The 19,272-nt window shown below is 45.3% G+C and overlaps 1 protein-coding gene across 1 annotated transcript in view; it reads left to right on the top strand.

Annotated features, from left to right (window-relative positions):
- ATXN7L1 (ataxin 7 like 1) overlaps positions 1-19,272 on the top strand; it is a 248,697-nt gene that overhangs the window by 130,587 nt on the left and 98,838 nt on the right. The window lies entirely within an intron of this gene.

Genomic DNA, 19,272 nt, shown 5'->3' with positions numbered 1-19,272 from the left:
ACGAACCCGTGTCCCCTGCCTCGGCAGGCGGACTCTCAACCCCTGCGCCACCAGGGAAGCCCTGCAGACAATCTTTGACCTTCCTTGGCATGTAGGTGCATCACCCCAATCTCTCCCTTCGTCTTACCATGGTGTTCTCCCTGTGTGTATCTGTCTGTCTCTGTGTCCAAATGTCCCTTCGACAGGGACACAGTTCTATTAGATTAGGTCCCACCCCAAGGACCTCCTCTTCATTTGATCATCTGCAAAGTACCTATTTCCAAATAAGGTCACATTCACAAGCCCTGGGGGGTGAGGACTTCAACACTGTTTAGAGGGACACAATTGAATCCCTAACATTCACAACCCCTCAACCCCTCATGTCCGAATTATGGAAAGTGCCTTCCAGTTGGCTGATCCATTACCCCACACCTCCTGTTCCCACTCACCTTCCACACAGGGGGCGAAAAATCATCCTCCGACTCCATTTTCACCACGAGGCATATCTTGCATTCCGAATGCTGTGATCAGAAAACAACATTGAGCTCAAATGCGTCAAAATCAAACACCATCAGCACCACGTTGAAAGCCCAGCCTGGACCATGTTGCGGGGAGGGGTATGACCTGGTCCTGGGTAAAGAAAACTAAGGCTTCGTTTTGTGTGAGGGGCTCTCTACTGGCCCCGTGCTCGGGCTGAAGTTCCGTGTGGGAGGGAGGAAAAGGGGCTGTTCGGAGCCATTTGAGTTTTCTCTGGGCTCTTTTCCTGTAACCAGAGACAGCCCCATGGTACGGTAGAATTAGCATTTGGAGCTGAGCGTCATCTCTGCTCTGCTGCTGCCCAGCTGTGAACTTGGACCTGCCTCTCTGGAGCTTAGTGTTCTCATTAGTCCACTGAGGGAGTTGGAGTCACAGTGAAGCTCACTTTATCTTGTTTCGTCCTCACGACGAACTGCAAAAGCAGGTGTTGGTATCCCCATTGCACAGATAGGAAACCTCTTAATTAAGGAATTAAAGGACCCACAGTTTTGTATTAAGTGACCCTGCCTCCTTTTTTTTCTTCTTTTCCATCATGGTTTATCACAGGATACTGAATATAGTTCCCTGTACTATACAGTAGGACCTTGTTGTTAATCAGTTCTATATATAATAATTTACATCTGCTAACCCCAAACTCCCAGTCCTTCCCTCCCCCACCCTCCCTCCCCCTTGGCAACCACAAGTCTGTTCTCTATGCCTGTAAGTCTGTTTCTGTTTCATGGATAAGTTCATTTATGTCATATTTTAAATTCCATGTATAAGTGATAGCATATGGTATTTGCCTTTCTCTTTCTGACTTACTTCGCTTAGTATGATAATCTCTAGGTCCATCCATGTTGCTGCCAATGGCATTATTTCATTCTTTTTTATGGCTGAGTAGTTTTCCATTGTATATGTGTACCACATCTTCTTTATCCATTTATCTGTCGATGGACATTTAGGTTGCTTCCATGTCTTGGCCATTGTAACTAGTGCTGCTATGAACATAGGGGTACATGTATCTTTTTGAAGTGCAGTTTTGTCTGGATATATGCCCAGGAGTGGGATTGCTGGATCATATGGCAACTCTATTTTTAGTTTTTTGAGGAACCTCCATACTGTTTTCCATAGTGGTTATACCAATTTACATTCCCACCAACAGTGCAGGAGGGTTCCCCTTTCTCCACACCCTCTCCAGCATTTGTTATTTGTAGACTTTTTAACGATGGCCACTCTGACCGGTGTGAGGTGATACCTCATTGTACTTTTGATTGCATTTCCCTAACAATGAGCAATGATACGCATATTTTCATGTGCCTGTTGGCCATCTGTATGTCTTCTTTGGAGAAATGTCTATTTAAGCCTTCTGCCCATTTTTTGATTAGGGTGTTTGTTTTTTTGTTATTGAATTACATGAGCTGTTTATATATTTTGGAAATTAAGCCCTTGTTGGAGTGACCCTGCCTCTGTAACTCATAAATCAGTTGTTTTCCATCTCAGAGGCAGGGTCTAATCACTTGGCAGAACTTTGGCTTGGAGGTTTGATGTCTCTGGGAGTAGGGCCTGGGTACCCCTATTTTGCAAGAGCGCTCCAGGTAATTCTGATGTATTTCCGGCGTTGAGAACCACTGCTGTAAATGCCCTGTGATTCTCTCTGCTCTAGAAGCTAAAGTGATGCACGTTGCCTCTGTGGTTATTGCTAAACTCCTCTGGCCTTCCACTAACCCCTTTTCTCACTTCTGACTTCCCCAACCAATGCCCTTTTCTTGTAGTGTCACGCTTTGTGATCCGCTGCCTCTTGGGTCCTTCATGGGCTAGACTGGTCGTCATGGAGCTGGATATCCCCTACCAGACAATGCTTACAGGTTCTGGCTTTCTGGCCCTGGCAAAGTCATCATCCTTCACTCACAGATAGTAGACCCAGTAGTAGATCATGAAATCGATAGAGCGATGCATTCAAGAATAAATTAGAGGAGAAAAGAGAAAATAGAGTAGGTCACATAGTAAGGGAAAGCAATGTTCTATGAAATTCCTGTTTTGGAAATTATATATATATGTGTATGTATGCATATATAGGATCTCCATGAAAAACACTTACATTTCTTACCATGAGTTACAGTGCAGACAAATAGTGTTTCAACTGCCCTGTACTGACATGTACTTATCACTGCTTTCAGAACCTGGAGCAAAATGCTCCTCCAAGGGCATAGAATGTTAAAGAAAGACACCTAGAGGTCATCTGGTCCACTGACCCCCAAAAGCGGTGCCCCGCAGCTGCATGAGGAGCCCCTAGGAAATTTGTTAAAAATGCCGAACCGGGCTTCCCTGGTGGCGCAGCGGTTGAGGGTCTGCCTGCCGATGCAGGGGACGCGGGTTCGTGCCCCGGTCCGGGAAGATCCCACGTGCCGCGGAGCGGCTGGGCCCGTGAGCCATGGCCGCTGCGCCTGCGCGTCCGGAGCCTGTGCTCCGCAACGGGAGAGGCCACAACGGTGAGAGGCCCGCGTACCGCAAAAAAAAGAAAAAAAAAAAAAAATGCCGAACCTTCAGGCCCAGACCCACAAATTTAAATTCACTTGATCTAAGAATGTGTATTTTCTGATTCCGAGTTTTGGGAACCTCTGATCTAAACCACTTCCTTCATTTGACATTGAGTGGCGTGCCCAAGGTCACATAGGTCGTTAGTAGCAGAGCTGGGATCCTCCGTCCCTTGCCCTCCTCTAGCTTTCCGTTCCACAGGTCTCCAGGGAAAGCCTAAGCTGAGGTCCTGACCCAGAATACTTGCAGTAAAATTACCTGAAAAGGTTTTTGAAAATATGGATGCCCTGACCCCACCCCAAACCAATTAAGTTACAGCCTCTGGGGGTGGGCCTGAGTGTCTGGCCTCCTGGGAGTGCCTCTCAAACTTCACCATGCCCACGACTCCCCTGAGGGTCTTGCTAAAATGCAGACTCTGCTTCCAAGGTCTGGGTGGGGCTTTGAGATTCTGCGTTTCAAAACAGGCTCCCCCGTTGTTGCTTCTCTGGGGGCCACACTTTGTGTAGCAGGGCCTTAGGTGTGGCCCCAGGTCCCCAAGAACCTGCAGGCTTCCTCACCTCTACCAGCATCTCCCTTGCCCGCCTCGGTTTGTACTCTATGGATTTGCGTCTGCCTACTCTTCAGCAGTGATTTTCCACTGTGTCGTTTATCAAAGGTTGGCCACCCTACCCACACTTTTAAGTATCTCAACAGCAAGGACCTTGGTTCCAGATTCTTCCCCCTTGCCCTCCCCAACCCATCCACCTAGACTTGCACTTTTCTCCGAAAGGTTCCTGATAGAGGTGGCAATGCCACCAACAGCCCTGGCTTGACTCCATTCATCAGCAAATAATCAGGGCACCTCTAAAGGGACAGCAGGCCCACACCCATAGCCTTTCCCGGGGGAGCTTGCTGTTCTGTAGGGGAGGTAAGACAAGTGCCAAGGTCACTATAACTAGTGCTTGCTGAGAGGCACAGGTACTACGCAGAGGGGTTGAGAGCACGGAGCCACGTGGCCTGGGTTCACATCCCAGCTCTGCTACTAGCTGTGTGGACTTGGCCAATTTACTGAGCCTCCGTTTCCCCAGTTCTAAAATAGGGACAAGAGTAGTACATAATTCACAGGGTTGTTTTGAAGGTTAACTGAGTTCACAAATATAAAGTGCTGGCACTCATGGTAAGCTGTATGTCAGTGCTGATATAATTTACTTATCAGAGGAGAGGATTGAAAACAGTATTATGACATGCGAGAACTTGAAGTATTCATCAAATTTGGATCCTCCAGAGACGAAGAGAATCCATACCTGGTGGTGGGAACAGCATGGGCAAAGGCACAGAGACAGACACACAAGAACATCAACAGCCCGCAGTTTAGTCTGACCGATGCCGCGGGGGTGCCTGCACGGAGCAGTAGCCAATTGGCTTAGAATGTCAGTTGATGCCAGGTGGTGGAGATCCTCGAAGCCCACACTAAAGAGTTCAGATTTTATCCTGGAAGGAGTAGAGAGCCAGTCCTGGAAGATCTTTTAAATATATCTTTTCATACAAAAGCTGCACAGTGTGTCGCTGCTCTGAGTAGAATGTCACGACCTCTCCCCTCTTTCAAGCAGCTGCAGTTACTTTCTTCATACCTCCTCTCGTCCACCTTGCAGTGTTGATGCAGGCTTCTCTCATTGTCTGAGTGAGTATTCAGGGCAGTTAAGTGACCTTGGACCAAGTCCCCAAAAGGGTCACATAGCACCAGAACACATCTAATCATTGGGGCTCACAGCCCGGGCCTCTGGGCCGCTCTGCCAGTGGAATCTTGTCACCTTCCAGCCACAGAACTCTTAAAAGACCATATGCCCTAGTTAAGAGCTTTGAGCAGGAACCCACAGCTCCCACATGGTTGTAATTCCTTCCCCCTCCCCCTTAAGTCTTAACTCAAGAATAATATACTCAAATGGTAGGCTGTGTCTAAACTCACACACACACACACACACACACACACACACACACACACACACGGGTAGGCAGCAGAGAAAGCTGCGTGCTGCTAGGTGACCTAGTGGCAAGTTGCCTAACTTCTCTATACACCCAAAGGTGAGGGGTTCATCTGTAACGTGAGGGTCATAAGAGTCCCTATTTCGTTGAGTTGTCATGAAGGTTAAATGAATGAGTACAAGTAAAGCAGAACTGGGTGTCTAGCACAGGGTCAGTGATTGACAAGCATTAGCTAGTATTATAATGGAGGAAGTTGGAAAAGCTCACGGTCTGCCACGTTGGAATGAGAAAGAAAATGTATTCAACAATTACCAATTTGGAAAGGAGTGAAAGGATTATAAAAGCATTGTATGTGAAAATCTATGGCAATAAATTTGAAAAACTAGAGGAAATGGAGAATTTCCTAGCAAAATATAAATGATCAAAATCGCCCCCAAAGAGGTAGAACACCTGAACAGACCAATAACCATAGAACACTTTAGATAGAGTTTAGTAAAAAGATACGTTTTTTAAAAGCCTTCATGGTCTTGTAACTGAATACTATGTAGTCTTCAAAAAACAGGTACAGCCTTTCTTATTCAAACTATTTCAGCCCCTAGAATAAGATGAAAATTTCCCTCGACTCGTTTTATGAAGCCAACATGACCTGAATATTCAAACCTAAAAAGCACATGTCTCTTCTGTCTCAAAAGCTTTGAGGAAAAAAATGACCCTAACAAAGAAAGATGGGGAAGAAAGCAAGAGACGTTGTACACGACATGCTCTCGCTTTAGCAGTAGGTCTCCATCTGGATGCATGTAGGAATCACCTAAGCAGCAACAGGCCCCACTCCCAGAGATCCTGATCTTATTAGCCTGGGGAAGGGCTGGGCCATGGATACGTTTTCCAGCTCCCCAGAACCACTAAAAACTAGAAATCATAAATGCACAAGCCTGGTTTATGGTTCCAAGCCAGCCCAGCCCAGCAGCAGGTGGAGGAGAGACTTTCCACCAATCCTTTGAAGTGACCAGAGCTAGAAGAGGCAACCGTTGGCCACAGACATGCCTCCCGTCAGAGCCTAAGGGGTTCCACAAAGCTGCAAGGGTCCTGTCCTCAGAGACCAAAGACCTAGCCAGGAACAAGACCGCTCATATTTGTGAGTTCTGAGCCAGCAACCTCGCCTGCGGCAAAGGAAGGGCAGGAAAGCCCACAGAGGGTTTTAACCTATGGAATCCAGTGGGATTTTCATGACAGACCTGTTCATGATCGTGCTGCAAGGTCATTGAGCCCACGTGGTGAGCAGTCCCGTGAATAAATAATTAGCAGTGTGTGCGCACCATTGATCCACGTTTTTAGCTCTCCTCTTTCATCCATTCCCAGTTCCTGGATTCGGCACCAGCGTGCACAGAACTGTAACCACCCGCGGCTGAAGCCTCATCAAACCGTCCTGTAAGCGCCACGGAAGAGAGAGGGATGCCGGGTCCCATTTCTCCAGTAGTTGGGGATCCCTGACCGGGACTCTAGGGTCCCTTTCGACCACGCATCCTCCTCAGAACCCAAGACCACCCTGTTAGTTTTATCATCTGTCTTCAGCCCCCGTCTTAAATGTAAATCTTGTTTCTGTTCCTTGCTTCAATAATTAATAATAGGGCAACTTGAACCATTCTTACCATAAGACAATATAAAAATGGAACAAATGAGTAGATTGTTGGCTTAGGTTTGGTTAATTAATATAGGAGCAATGCAGGGAATTCCCTGGCGGTCCAGTGGTTAGCCCTCCATACTCTCACTGCCGAGGCCCTGGACTCAGTCCCTGGCCAGGGAACTAAAATCCCACAAGCCGCATGGTGCAGCCAAAAACAAAAAACAACAACAAAACCCCACAAATACAGGAGCAATGCAAACTCTATCCCTGTGTATACGACTCCACCTCCATCCCCAGCCGGAAGTCCCACTGGGCTCTCAGAGTCACTACATCATTAAACAAAGGGAAAGAAAAGATGAGAAATGCCAAGGGCTGGTGATGAAGTGGTGCAATGTCTGGTGTTTGCTCTATAATACTCCCTAAAAGGAACAGTTGGGAGTTAGGAATAAATGAAATAGAATTGGCAAAATATTAATTGTCGAAACTGGGTAGTGGGCACATGGGCGTTTGTTGTACTGTTCTCTTTTTGTATGTTTCAATTTTTTCCATAAGAAAAAAAGAAGAGGATACAAGGAGAGACAGCATGTTGACAGGGCTGAGCTTCCATCGGCACGTAACTGGCAGACGGTTCCGGACCCTGAAATAAACGGGGGAAAGTCCCAAAAGAGGGACTGAGTCTCAGTGCAGAGAAGCCTCCCGGGCCGCTGGCAGTTGGCAATGCCTGTTACAATGCTTAGCACCGTGCCTGGCTCAGAGCAAGTGCTCTATGAAGGGGAGCCAGCGGATACCATCGTTATTATTATAGATGTTGTCATTGTAGCCCAGGACATGCGGATCTAGGAGGAAAGAGGCTGAGGGAAAAAGAATTTCTTCTAGGTATTTAATTTGAAACTGTTTTAGCCTTTATAGGTGAGAACACAGAGGAAGGGTGAGTCTTTGTTTCCACAGAATAAATTTGCCAGCTCTGTCTGAAAGCTTCCACCTTTTCAGTTAATGCTGACAATGTCATGTACCCCATCAGGAAGAGAGAACACAAATATGACGGTAGGAAATTCCAGAGCTTGTGGAGAAATGCAGTCATGGCTCTAGGCAGGCTGTTCTCATAGGTATCCTCTCTCTGCTTGCTCCATTGCCTCCGTGCTTTGTCTCATATTCTCTCCCCTCCTTCCTACCCCACCCCCACCCCCAATCTCTCTGCTTATTCACTTTGATTAGACTTTGGAAGACTTACAGTATCTTCCCTTTGAAGAGGGCCTGGTCTGGTCAATGATGTTTATATGTCAACATTCAGGAAACACTTTCATTTACTAACAAGCTCCATCTTATAAGAAACTCCAGAGCCAGCCAAGTCAAGGTTTGTTTTTTTGTTTTGTTTTTTTTTTAACATCTTTATTGGAGTATAATTGCTTTGCAATGGTGTGTTAGTTTCAGCTGTATAACAAAGTGAATCAGCTGTACGTATACATATATCCCCATATCTCCTCCCTCTTGCGTCTCCCTCCCACCCTCCCTATCCCACCCCTCTAGGTGGTCACAAAGCACCGAGCTGATCTCCCCGTGCTATGCGGCTGCTTCCCACTAGCTGTCTATTTTACGTTTGGTAGTGACAAAGTGAGAGAGTGGCATGGACATATATACAAGTAAAGGTTTTTTAAAAAAAAATAAAAGGAGGCTGAGGGCTGCTAAAGCTTCAGAACAGCACACAATAGACAACAGACCACCAGCTGGAGGGGACGAGGGTGGGAAGAGCTGGTACGTGCTTGAATCAGATGTTAACCAAAGATTACTGATGGTCTACTTAATCTGCCAAGGATTCCCTTAACAGGAGTTGGGCTGCCTATCCTGAATTTTGTTTAACCATAGAATTTTTGAGTGATGTGTGGCCCCTGAAAAATGGTCTGAGCAAAGGGTTCAGTTTGAGGTTTTGTTTTGTTTGTTTGGGTTTTAGTTTTGTTTTTAACATTTACTGGCTGAGAATCCCTTCCATGAGTTTAGTACTTCACGGTGTAGAAAAAGCACATTTATTTTTGGATCATCTCATCTGACATTCCCAGCAGTGCTGTGAGGTAGGCTGTCAAGGGGTCTCAAACCGTTGTTTACAGACGAGGAAACTAATACTCAGAGAATTATGATTTTTCAGGCTCAAATGATTTTTCAAGGTCAAATAATTAGTCAGTGGCAGAGCTACAGCTAAATTACTCAGTTCTCTGCTATTAGGAGGGTTAACAATCCAGAGAGAAAGACAACGTGATGTACCTAATACTGCTTAGACATGCAGTGTCTGACCCTTAGCAGGGCCTCAAAAGGATTGGGTGGGTGAGTGGATGGATGAATGGATGGATGCATGCATGTATGCATGAATGAATGGAGCTCCTGGAAGTTGGAAACTGGGTCTTATTCACCTTTGTACCCGTGGTGCCTACCATTGTGCTTTGATGTATAGGACCCACTCAATAAATATTTGTTGAATGAATAATCCACTTATGTATGCATATACTTTTGTACCAAAACAAGAGTTTGTGAAGAAGGTTAACTTTCTAAGCTTTAAAGAATAGAAGGAGCTGAGAAATACAATGTGACTGTAATTATTATTATTTATCAACATATTATGCACCAGATTTCACCATATTATTATAAAAGTCTCCCATTCATTCATGTATTCATTCAACAGATATTATTCAGGGCCTGCTGAGTACTAGTTTCTGTTCTAGGTATGAGTGATATAACAGTAAACAAAAAAAGGTAAAGTCTCTGCTCTCATCAAAATCACCTTCTATTTGGAAATGACGGATAATAAACAACTAAATCAACAACATGTTATTACGGAGAAAGCAAAATTAAACCAGCGAGGGGAAAGATGATGAACGGGTTGCCATTTTATCCATGAAGGCCTCTCTGATACTGTGACATTTGAGCAGAGACCCAAAAGAAGTGGTGGGGACGAGTCATGAGGTTTTCCAGGGGAAGAGCACTCCAGGCAGAGGAAACAGCAGGTGCAAAGGTGCTGAGGCAGGAACGTGCTTGGCGGTTTTGAGGAACAGCTAGGAGCCCAGTGTGACTGGCAGGGAGTAAGCGTGGCAGACAGTTCCAGGAGATTAAAGGATTTTGAGCGGAAGAGTGATGGGTCTCCACAGGCCTTCCCTGCTCTAGCTCTCACCAGCTATTGCCCACATCTAAACCAGCAGCTAGGGACTACCCTGGAGGTCCAGTGGTTAAGACTCCAGGCTTCCAATGCAGGGGGCGCAGGTTCAATCCCTGGTCAGGGAACAAAGACCCACATGCCATGAGGCATGGCCAAAAAGATTAAAAATAAAAATAAACCAGCAGCTAGTGGGATGAGTCAGGGGGCAGACAGGGTAAACAAGAGTTACACACAAGGCTGCAATGACCCTATCCCCACCCAACACCCACTGGCTCTAGTTGGCTCGCATTGACTTACAAATGCTCTTCTAGGGAAACTGCACACATGGTTTGCCAAGACCTCAGTGGCCATCACCGAGTGCTGCAAAGACCTTGAGGGTCAAGTGCCCCAAACTACTTAATCAAACTACAAATTCATTCCAGCTGTAGTCTCAGCTGGTTGGCCTCCTAGTCCTAAAATCTCTCTCAAGTTAAAAATCCCTTGATCTATCCTTGTAAATTTGAAATCAGTATGTAGATTTTGGCTTTTTTTTTTTTTTTTTAAGAAAGAAAGAGGGACTTCCCTGGTGGTGCAGTGGTTAAGAATCTGCCTGCCAATGCAGGGGACACAGGTTTGATCCCTGGTCTGGGAAGATCCCACATGCCGTGGAGCAGCTAAGCCCGTGTGCCACAACCACTGAGCCTGTGCTCTAGAGCCCGTGAGCCACAGCAACTGAGCCCACGTGCCACAACTACTGAAGCCTGCGTGCCTAGAGCCCGCACTCCGCAACAAGAGAAGCCACCGCAATGAGAAGCCTGCGCACCGCAACGAAGAGTAGCCCCCGCTCGCCACAACTAGAGAAACCCCGCACGCAGCAACGAAGACCCAACGAAGCCAAAAAAAAAGAAAAAGAAAGAATAGGAAGTAATGTATACATTAAAGGAACACTTTTTTTCTAATAGACTTTATTTTCTAGGACAGTTCTGGACTTACAGAAATACTGAGAACATAATACAGAGAGTTCCCACATACCCTGCAGCCAGTTGCCCCTGTTATTGACATTTTACATTAGTATGGTATACTTTACAATTATTGAACCAATATTGATCCACTATTATTAACTAAAGTCCATAGTTTATCTCCATTTCCTTCGTTTTCCCTAATGTCTTTCTGTTTCAGGATCCCATCCAGGACAGCACATTACATTCAGTCTCCTTAGACTCCTCTTGGCTGTGCACTTTCCTTGCTTTTGGTGACCTTGACGGATTTGAGGAGTACTGGCTAGGTAGTTTTAGAAAGCCCCTCTGTAGAAATTTGTCTGGTATTTTTTCTCATGATTAGACTTGGGCTGTGGATCTTAGGGGCGAAGACCACAGAGGTGCCCTTCCATCGCATCATCAGCATCACACTGTCAGCATGGTTTATCACTGTTGATGTTGCCCTGGGTCACTTGGCTGAGGTATGTTTGTCAAGTTTCTCCACTGTCCACTTTTCTATACAATACTCTTTGGAAAGAAGTGCACACTTAAGGAATGGAAAGTGTGCTCTCCCTCATTAAGGATGGAGTATCTACATATAGTCCTTGGAATGCTTCTGAAAAGGAAATCTCTTTCTCCCCCATTTATTTATTATTCACTTATTTCTTTATATCAATATGGACTCATATTGGTCTTTATATTTTGGATTCAAATCCAATACTGCTTTATTTTTTTTACTCAAACTGTTCCAGCTTTGGACATTGGGAGCTCTTTCAGTTGGCTCCTGGGTCCTTTTGAAATCCATCCATTATTGTAGGGTTTTTTATTTTCTGAGCAATTCTTTACTTTCTGGCACTACAAGATACCCCAGGCTCTCTTGTATATCTTGCCCCTTCCTAGAATCAGCCATTTCTCCAAGGAGTCCTGGTTCCTTTGATTGAAGAATGGTATTTGAAACCAATATCCGTTGCTACTGGAGTATTGTTACTTCTAGGCCCTCTCAGCTGACAGAGCAAGAAAGTATGTGTGTGTATACTAACCTGTGTATATATACATATCTATACATATTTCTATGAGTAACCACCTGTACCTATATTGAGGTAAACATGAGTTCATGCTGATGTCTCCAACTCTAATCTGTTACCATATGGATTCTTCCAGCCTCCTCTCCTTGCTTATCTGTGCAAATGGGAAACAGCTCTATCAGTGAGAGTACAGTGCTGATGTTCCTTTAGTCTTACCGACTCATTTCCAAAGCTACTTAGGTCAGCACTTCTCCCCAACCCTTTTCAGTGAGGTTGGTTTCATACATTTGTAACACAGTTAGAGTCTCTTGTCACCATCTGCATTCCTTTCTGATACTTAAGGGCACACTTTAATTTACATTTTATGTCAGAAAATATATCAATTTGTATTAGATAATAAATTCACAGAGAACAACCACCATGAGAAACAAAGTAGTACAATCATACTTCTTTTTATTTTCTTGAGGTTTTTTTTTTTAAGTAATTCTTACATTATACAAGTAATACATTAATACAAGTTAAAGTCCCCTTTAATACTACTCCAAGCCAAGCTCCTCTTCTAGTGGTAAACACTATTCTTTATCTGGATGTGTCTGTGCATGCTTTTCTCTTGCATTTATATCCACAGATATATATATATATATATATATATATACCCATAGAAAATGACTAATTGCTGTATATGTTTGAACATAAATGGCATCATACGTTAAGCTCTGCAACTTGATATTCTCCAAACCATTCAACTTGGATGTCTTTCAAGTCTGTGTATGGCTTTGTGCCTCGTGAATTTCATTCTATAGCATTTTCCCCCTACTGTTACCAGCAGTGCTGCAGGAACATTCTTGTACATATGCAAGTGTTTCTCCAGGAATTGCTGAAGCATAGAGAGGCACATTTTAATTGTTAATGGCTACTGTCAAATTACCCATCAGTATACTCAAGCTAGAAAAAAAAGAAATCTTGTTTTATATTGTGGCTGAATGGGACAGAGAAGAGGATCAGATTCTAGTTTTTCATTTGTCTTAATGTTTCTCCCTAGAGAATAGTAACTAGGGGATAAGACTCATTGTGTGTTATTTAAAAGAACCTCATGCTGTGATGATTTCAAGTGTTTCTAAAATGTTAATAGTTATTAGAAGAGGGGCATTGTGGTATAGTGGTCTACCCACTCTCAGTCGCTGATTCTAAGTAGACGCTACAGCAATTGTATGAATCTGCAGGAGCTCCTGATTAGCATGACAGGGGCCTGGGATGCCAGAGCACTGAAGGACCACCGCGATGGCAGATGCAAGGTGAGATTCTTCCTGGCCTCGCATATGCTCCTGATGAGCAGGAAGCTCCTGAGTTCGTTCGTTCAGCCATCATGGGCGATCGTCTGCTAAGAGCTGAGCACTGGGATATGCCTTTTTGCCATCCAGTTAATCGGGCAGGTTGGAAATACCCAGAATGCATCTGCAGAGTTGGCCACTGCATCTCTGAACCTTCATTTCCTGTTTGGTTGAGTGCATGTCAGACGGCAGGCATGAAGCCCAGCACCAAGGGGACAGGAGTGAGGGTGGCATGCTGCTGCCCGGGGTTTGCTCACACCATCTCCACCAGCCATCGCCTTGACCCCTGGCGCAGTCTTGGTTTGGTCCCACTAAATGGTGAGTGAGGCACTTTCTGTGCTACCTGGAGGACCAGGGGTTTGTTAAGCCTCCTAAAATAATATGAACAGTGGGTTCAGTCCTCCCACACGTGCCAGGTGTGCCCCATTCCCAGCTTCACACTCTCAGCCTTCTTTGTGCTCCTGGAATTACTTCCTAGATGACTGGGAGTCAGGATGGATGTGTGCAAGCTAATAACTTGCTGTGCTGCTAGTTCATTAGAAATGGAAAAATTAAATTAAAAAGTTGCTCACCATGTCCCCATTCCGATTAATCAGAATCAGGTATGTGCTTCACATTCTAAGAGCAGATTCCTCCAAAGAGGGCTCCACTCACATAACCTGTCAAGTGTGGGAAGGCAGAGATGGTGCCATCTGAGGACGAGGTGAGGAAGAATTCAAAAAAAAAAAAAAAAAAAAAGGATTTTCTTTTTAAGGTTTATGGAGCAGCTTTCATTGCATACTAATTATGGGGGTTTATTCTCCCAGTGGTCCTGTAATTTGCCACAGATGCCTCCGGAGTGGGGAGTGCAGAGATGGTCAGGGTCTGCTTGCTTCCACTTTTATTGTCTAGCTTTTCTCAGGGCGGAGGGGATTTCTCTTGTTTGATCAGTGGCCAAACAGTAAACTCTCTCTTTCTTTTCTCCTCAATGCTGTATTCTGAATCTTGTTTGTCCTGGGTGGTGGATTGAACTGTGCACCCTAAAAAATATGCTTAAATCCTCCCCACCCCCTACCTAAGAATGTGACCTGATTTGGAAATAGCATGTGCAGACACAGTTAAGATGAGGCTGTGTTGGAATGAGGTGGGCCGTAAGCCCAGGAGAAAGGAGAGAAAGGTTCGGACAGAGGCACACGGTAGAGAAGGCCATGTGAACCCAGAGGCAGAGACTGGAGTGGGGCAGCCCAAAGCCAAGGACTGGCAAGGATTGTCGGTGACACCAGAAACTGAGAGAGACCTGGAACAGATTCTCCCAGAGGGAACCAACCCTGCCAACAATTTGCTTTCAGACCTCTGGCCTGTTGAACTATGAAAAAATAAATTCCTCTTGCTTTAAGACACCCGGTTTGTGGTACTTTGTTCCAGCAGCCCTAGGGAGCTAATACACCCCGTCTTTTGGTTCTCTTGAAAGAGAAGGCTTTAAACCCAAATATTCTGTTCCCATCAAAGGAAGATCCAGTCCCTCATTGAGCAATGACTTTCACTTCCAAAATCTAGCCTTTTTGGCAAGTGTCCCTTCTCCTGTTCCTCCCGGCTTTGCAGCAAAGTCAAGTGCCAATGGGACAAATTTTTTTTTTTAATCTTTTAAATTCTATTTACTTAAACTAGAAAAAAAACAAAACAAAAACAATTCACCCATTTATCTACCCCCCACCTCTGGCAACCACCAATCTGTTCTCTGCATCTATGAGTTTGGGGTGTGTGTGTGTGTGTGTGTGTGTGTGTGTGTGTGTGTGTGTACGTACTTATATTTTATTCCATATATATGAGAGATCATATGGTATATGTCTTCGACTTATTTCACTTAGCATAATGCCCTCAAGATCCATCCATGTTGTTGCAGCTGGCAAGATTTCATTCTTTTTTATGCTGAACAATATCTCGTTATTTATATATATATAATGGTATATATATATATACATACCACAATTTCCTTATCCATTTTTCCATTGATGGACACTTAGGGTTGTTTCCATATCTTGGCTATTGTAAATAATGCTGCAATGAACATGGGGGTGCATATATCTTTTCAAGTTAGTGTTTTTGTTTTCTTCAGATAAATACCCAGAAGTGGAATTGCTGGATCACATGATAGTTCTTTTTTTTTTTTTTTTTTTTTTTTTTGCGGTACGCGGGCCTCTCACTGTTGTGGCCTCTCCCATTGCGGAGCACAGGCTCCGGACGCGCAGGCTCAGCGGCCATGGCTCACGGGCCCAGCTGCTCCGCGGCACGTGGGATCCTCCCGGACCGGGGCATGATCCCGTGTCCCCTGCATCAGCAGGCGGACTCTCAACCACTGCGCCACCAGGGAAGCCCAGATAGTTCTATTTTTAATCTTTTGAGGAACCTCCATACTGTTTTCCATAGTGGGTTCATCAGCAGTTCACAAGGGTTCCCTTTTCTCCACATCCTCACCAGCACTTGTTATTTGTTGTCTTTTTGATAATAGCCAGGTGTAAGGTGATATCTCATTGCGGTTTTGATTTGCATTTCACTGGTGATGAATTAGGAAGAGAATCTTTTCATGTACCTGTTGGCCATATGTATGTCTTCGTTGGAAAAATGTCTATTCAGATCCTCTGTCCATCTTTTAATCAGGTTATTTGTTTTTCTGCTATTGAGTTATATGTATTCTTTATGTATTTTGGATATTAACCCATTCTCATATATATATGATTTGCAAATATTTTCCCCATTCAGCAAGTTGCCTTTTTATTCAGTTGATGATTTCCTTTGCTTGTGCAAGCTTTTTAGTTTGATGTAGTCCCACTTTTTTATTTTTGCCTTTGTTGCCTTTGCTTTTGGTGTCAGATTCAAGAAATCATCACCGAGACCTATGTCAAAGAGCTTACCGCCTATGTTTTCTTCTAGGGCTTTTATGGCTTCAGGGATAACATTCAAATCTTTAATCCATTTTATGTTAATTTTTATGGATGGTGTAAGATAGTGGTCCCATTTCATTCTTTTGTATGTTGCTGTCTAGTTGTCCCAAAACCATTTATTGAAGAGACTATCCTTTCCCCGCTGTATATTCTTGGCCCCTTTGTCATAAATTAATTGACTGTATATGCATGAGTTTATTTCTCTATTCTGTTCAGTCGAGCTATGTATCTGTTTTTATGTTTTTATTATGGAGCATGATACCTCTCCTCTTTGTTCTTCCTTCTCAGGATTAGTTTGGCTATTCGGGTTCTTTTACGGTTTTATACAAATTTTAGGACTGTTCTATTTCTGTGAAAAATGCCATTGAATTCTGATACAGATTGCATTGAATCTTTAGATTGCTTTGGGTGGTATGGACATTTTAACGATATGAATTCTTCCAATCCATGAGCATGGAGTACCTTTCCATTTATTTGTGTCTTCTTCAATTTATTTCACTTGTCTTGTTGTTTTCAATATATTGGTCTTTCACCTCCTTGGTTAAATGCATCCCTAGCTATTTTCTTTTTGATGCAATTGTCAATGGAATTGTTTTCTTAATTTCTCTTTCTGATAGTTCATTATTAGTATATAGAAACACAGCAGATTTTTGTGTATTGATCCTGCAACTTTACTAAATTTATTCGTTCTAACAGTTTTTGTGTGTGCCTGGACACGGAGCTACTCTACTGGCAGCCAGCAGAATAGCTCAGTGGCAGAGTGGACACATGAAGCCTATTAGCTCTAACCCCATGGCCCAGCTAAACAGCCTAGCATAATGGAGCTGCAGCTTGTGGGTGGAGCTAGAATCTACAAACAGGCCAAACAAAAAGAGTTTTGACCTCCTCCCTCTGCAGCATTCACAGGCAGGGAGCTATGGGGATGGAGGCCATCCTGGTTTATGCCAACCTGAAACACATGGGCTTTACCACAAAATGCATTTACAAGGTCCAGGACTTGGATGAGCAGCCACGTCCTGAGTTCTCTATGGCCTCTTTCCCTCTGGCTGGTGTTTTCCTTCAAAGGATCCACTGAATCTTCCATAAAAAATATCATAAAATTGTGGGAATTTAGAGCTGCAAAAGACCTGAGGTATGATTCAGTCCAACTTCCCACCCCTTTTTATTTATAATAATACCATCTGCTATTTGTTAAATAATAATACAAATAATACCAAATATTTATTGAATACATACTATGTGCCAGGAAAATTTCTAAGTGCACTGTGTATGTTAACTTATTTAGTCATCACGGCAGTGCTTTGCAGAAGGACTCTAATTATTCCCAATCTGTCGATGAGGAAACCGAGGCACAGAGAGAAAAGGAACTTGCTCAAAGACCAACAGCTAGCAAGTGGCAGAATCAGGATTCAAACCCAGGTTTGTGTAACCCTGAGCCCTCTTAGCCCCCTCTTTCGAGGACACCCCAACACAAAATTATATACCCCGTTTCATGCAGCCAAAGAGCAAGAATATCGAGACCTGGGGCCACGATGCTGGAAAACTAGAAGTAGTTCTGTGTCTTCTTAATATAGACCCAACTGCAAGTGTGTGTGCATGTGCGGGCATACGCAGGTGCTGCCTCTGTCTGTCTGTCTGTCTCCCTCCCAGCTCTGCCTTCCTAATGTCTGAGGGTAGGTCAGTGTCCGTGACTGAATTAAAGTGCATTTTGAAGTCACTGTGAAGAGGAGCTTGTGTGATGAAGCAGAATCGCCACTACCTGTGACCATTACCTTTGGGACATGCAGTAGAGTGAAAGCAAAGCTGGGAACCCAGGTGCGGGCACACATGCTTACACAGACACACTCCTCTTAAAAAGAGGGAACACCGGTTCCTTCCAAGAGTACACAAGCTTAGAGGTAGGGAGTTAGGAGAAAGACCCTATTGTCCTATCAGTTAGGCTACCGTGTTCTCATGAGTGTAAAAAGTTTCTCCAAAACCAGTTTTGCCTGAGAGTTTCCCTCCCCAAAGTGCAATAGTCAGAGTTGGATCTGAGACGGGCAGCTGCGGAAAGGCTATAGCGGGCCATGTTGTCTCAAGACGAGGAGCCCTCCAACAGGAAGACAGGACCCTGTGGACTGTGTCTGGTGGGACAGAGCAGTGGGTTGAGGCTGCCAAGCCAGCCCCTGGGAATTTTTCCAAGTTCCCCACTGGGGCGGTTCTCCCCTCTGGTCTAGGGTGTTTACAGTTTTTTCAAAATGAGGTCACAGAGGAATGACACCCATGTCAGTGCCAGCACATGTCCTGTCCCCATCATCGCGCACCCCCAGCTCTGGGACAAGGCCTCTTCCCCCCACGGCAAGGCCAGCAGGAGTGGCTGTGAGAGATGCGCCATGTGACCGAGCAGGATACGCGGGGAAAGGCTAGCTGCTCTCCAGCTGGCCCACAGCAGGCCTTTTGGTGGCTTCGGAGGATGGTTATTAATGATGAGCTGCTTCAAAGCCGATTGTGCCGAATGATCTGGGAATCATTACAGCAGTTTGGTGCCGTGTCCTGTGGTCCCCTGCCCCTAGCCGTACGTTTATGGGAATCGGGCCTTCGGTTCCTCCTTTCTCCTGCTGCCCTCGTGGGAAGCTGGAGGATGTGGTGGGCATCAGCAGTCAGAGATACGGGGTGGCTTCCATGCCCTGTCACCCTGTGACTCTCCATATGTGTCCTCTCTCCCCGGGGCCAGCTGACTGCCCAGCGGCCAGAGAGAAAGGTAGGGCCGAGAGGCTGCTAACATCTGAAGCTGCGTCCTGGCCCTGCTTTTCAGCACCCAGAGGCTTGGGGGCTTGTGGTCGTTGCTGCCCATACTGTTGGGTGGGTGAAGGGTCTCCTCACTTAGGATTTCTGTGGGGTCAGAACAAGGGCAGAGAAGCCACGCGCGTGGAGGAAAAGTTCTTGTAGGCTGAGGTCCCAAGAGAATGAAAAGGCCACAGGAGGCCTTTGCCAAGGGGCTTTGCCCAAGTGGAGGGAGGCAGGGCTGCCCATGGCAGTCCCACCAGGGTCTGCTTTGGCTCTGCCACACAGGTGGAGGACACCCTGGGACTCCCCAGTGGATGCCCGAAAGACACCAGCTCCTCTGAGGCAAAGAACAGGTGCCAGGATTGCTAAATCAGAAAAGAGCCGTGGGCTTCCCTGGTGGCGCAGTGGTTGAGAGTCCGCCTGCCGATGCAGGGGACGCGGGTTCGTGCCCTGGTCCGGGAAGATCCCACATGCCGCGGAGCGGCTGGGCCCGTGAGCCGTGGCCGCTGAGCCTG

Source organism: Physeter macrocephalus, chromosome 5 (assembly GCF_002837175.3).
Source record: "Physeter macrocephalus isolate SW-GA chromosome 5, ASM283717v5, whole genome shotgun sequence".
NCBI lineage: Eukaryota > Metazoa > Chordata > Mammalia > Artiodactyla > Physeteridae > Physeter > Physeter macrocephalus.
The sequence above is the reverse complement of the archived record's forward strand: the minus strand, read 5'-3'. Positions and strand labels throughout refer to the sequence as shown.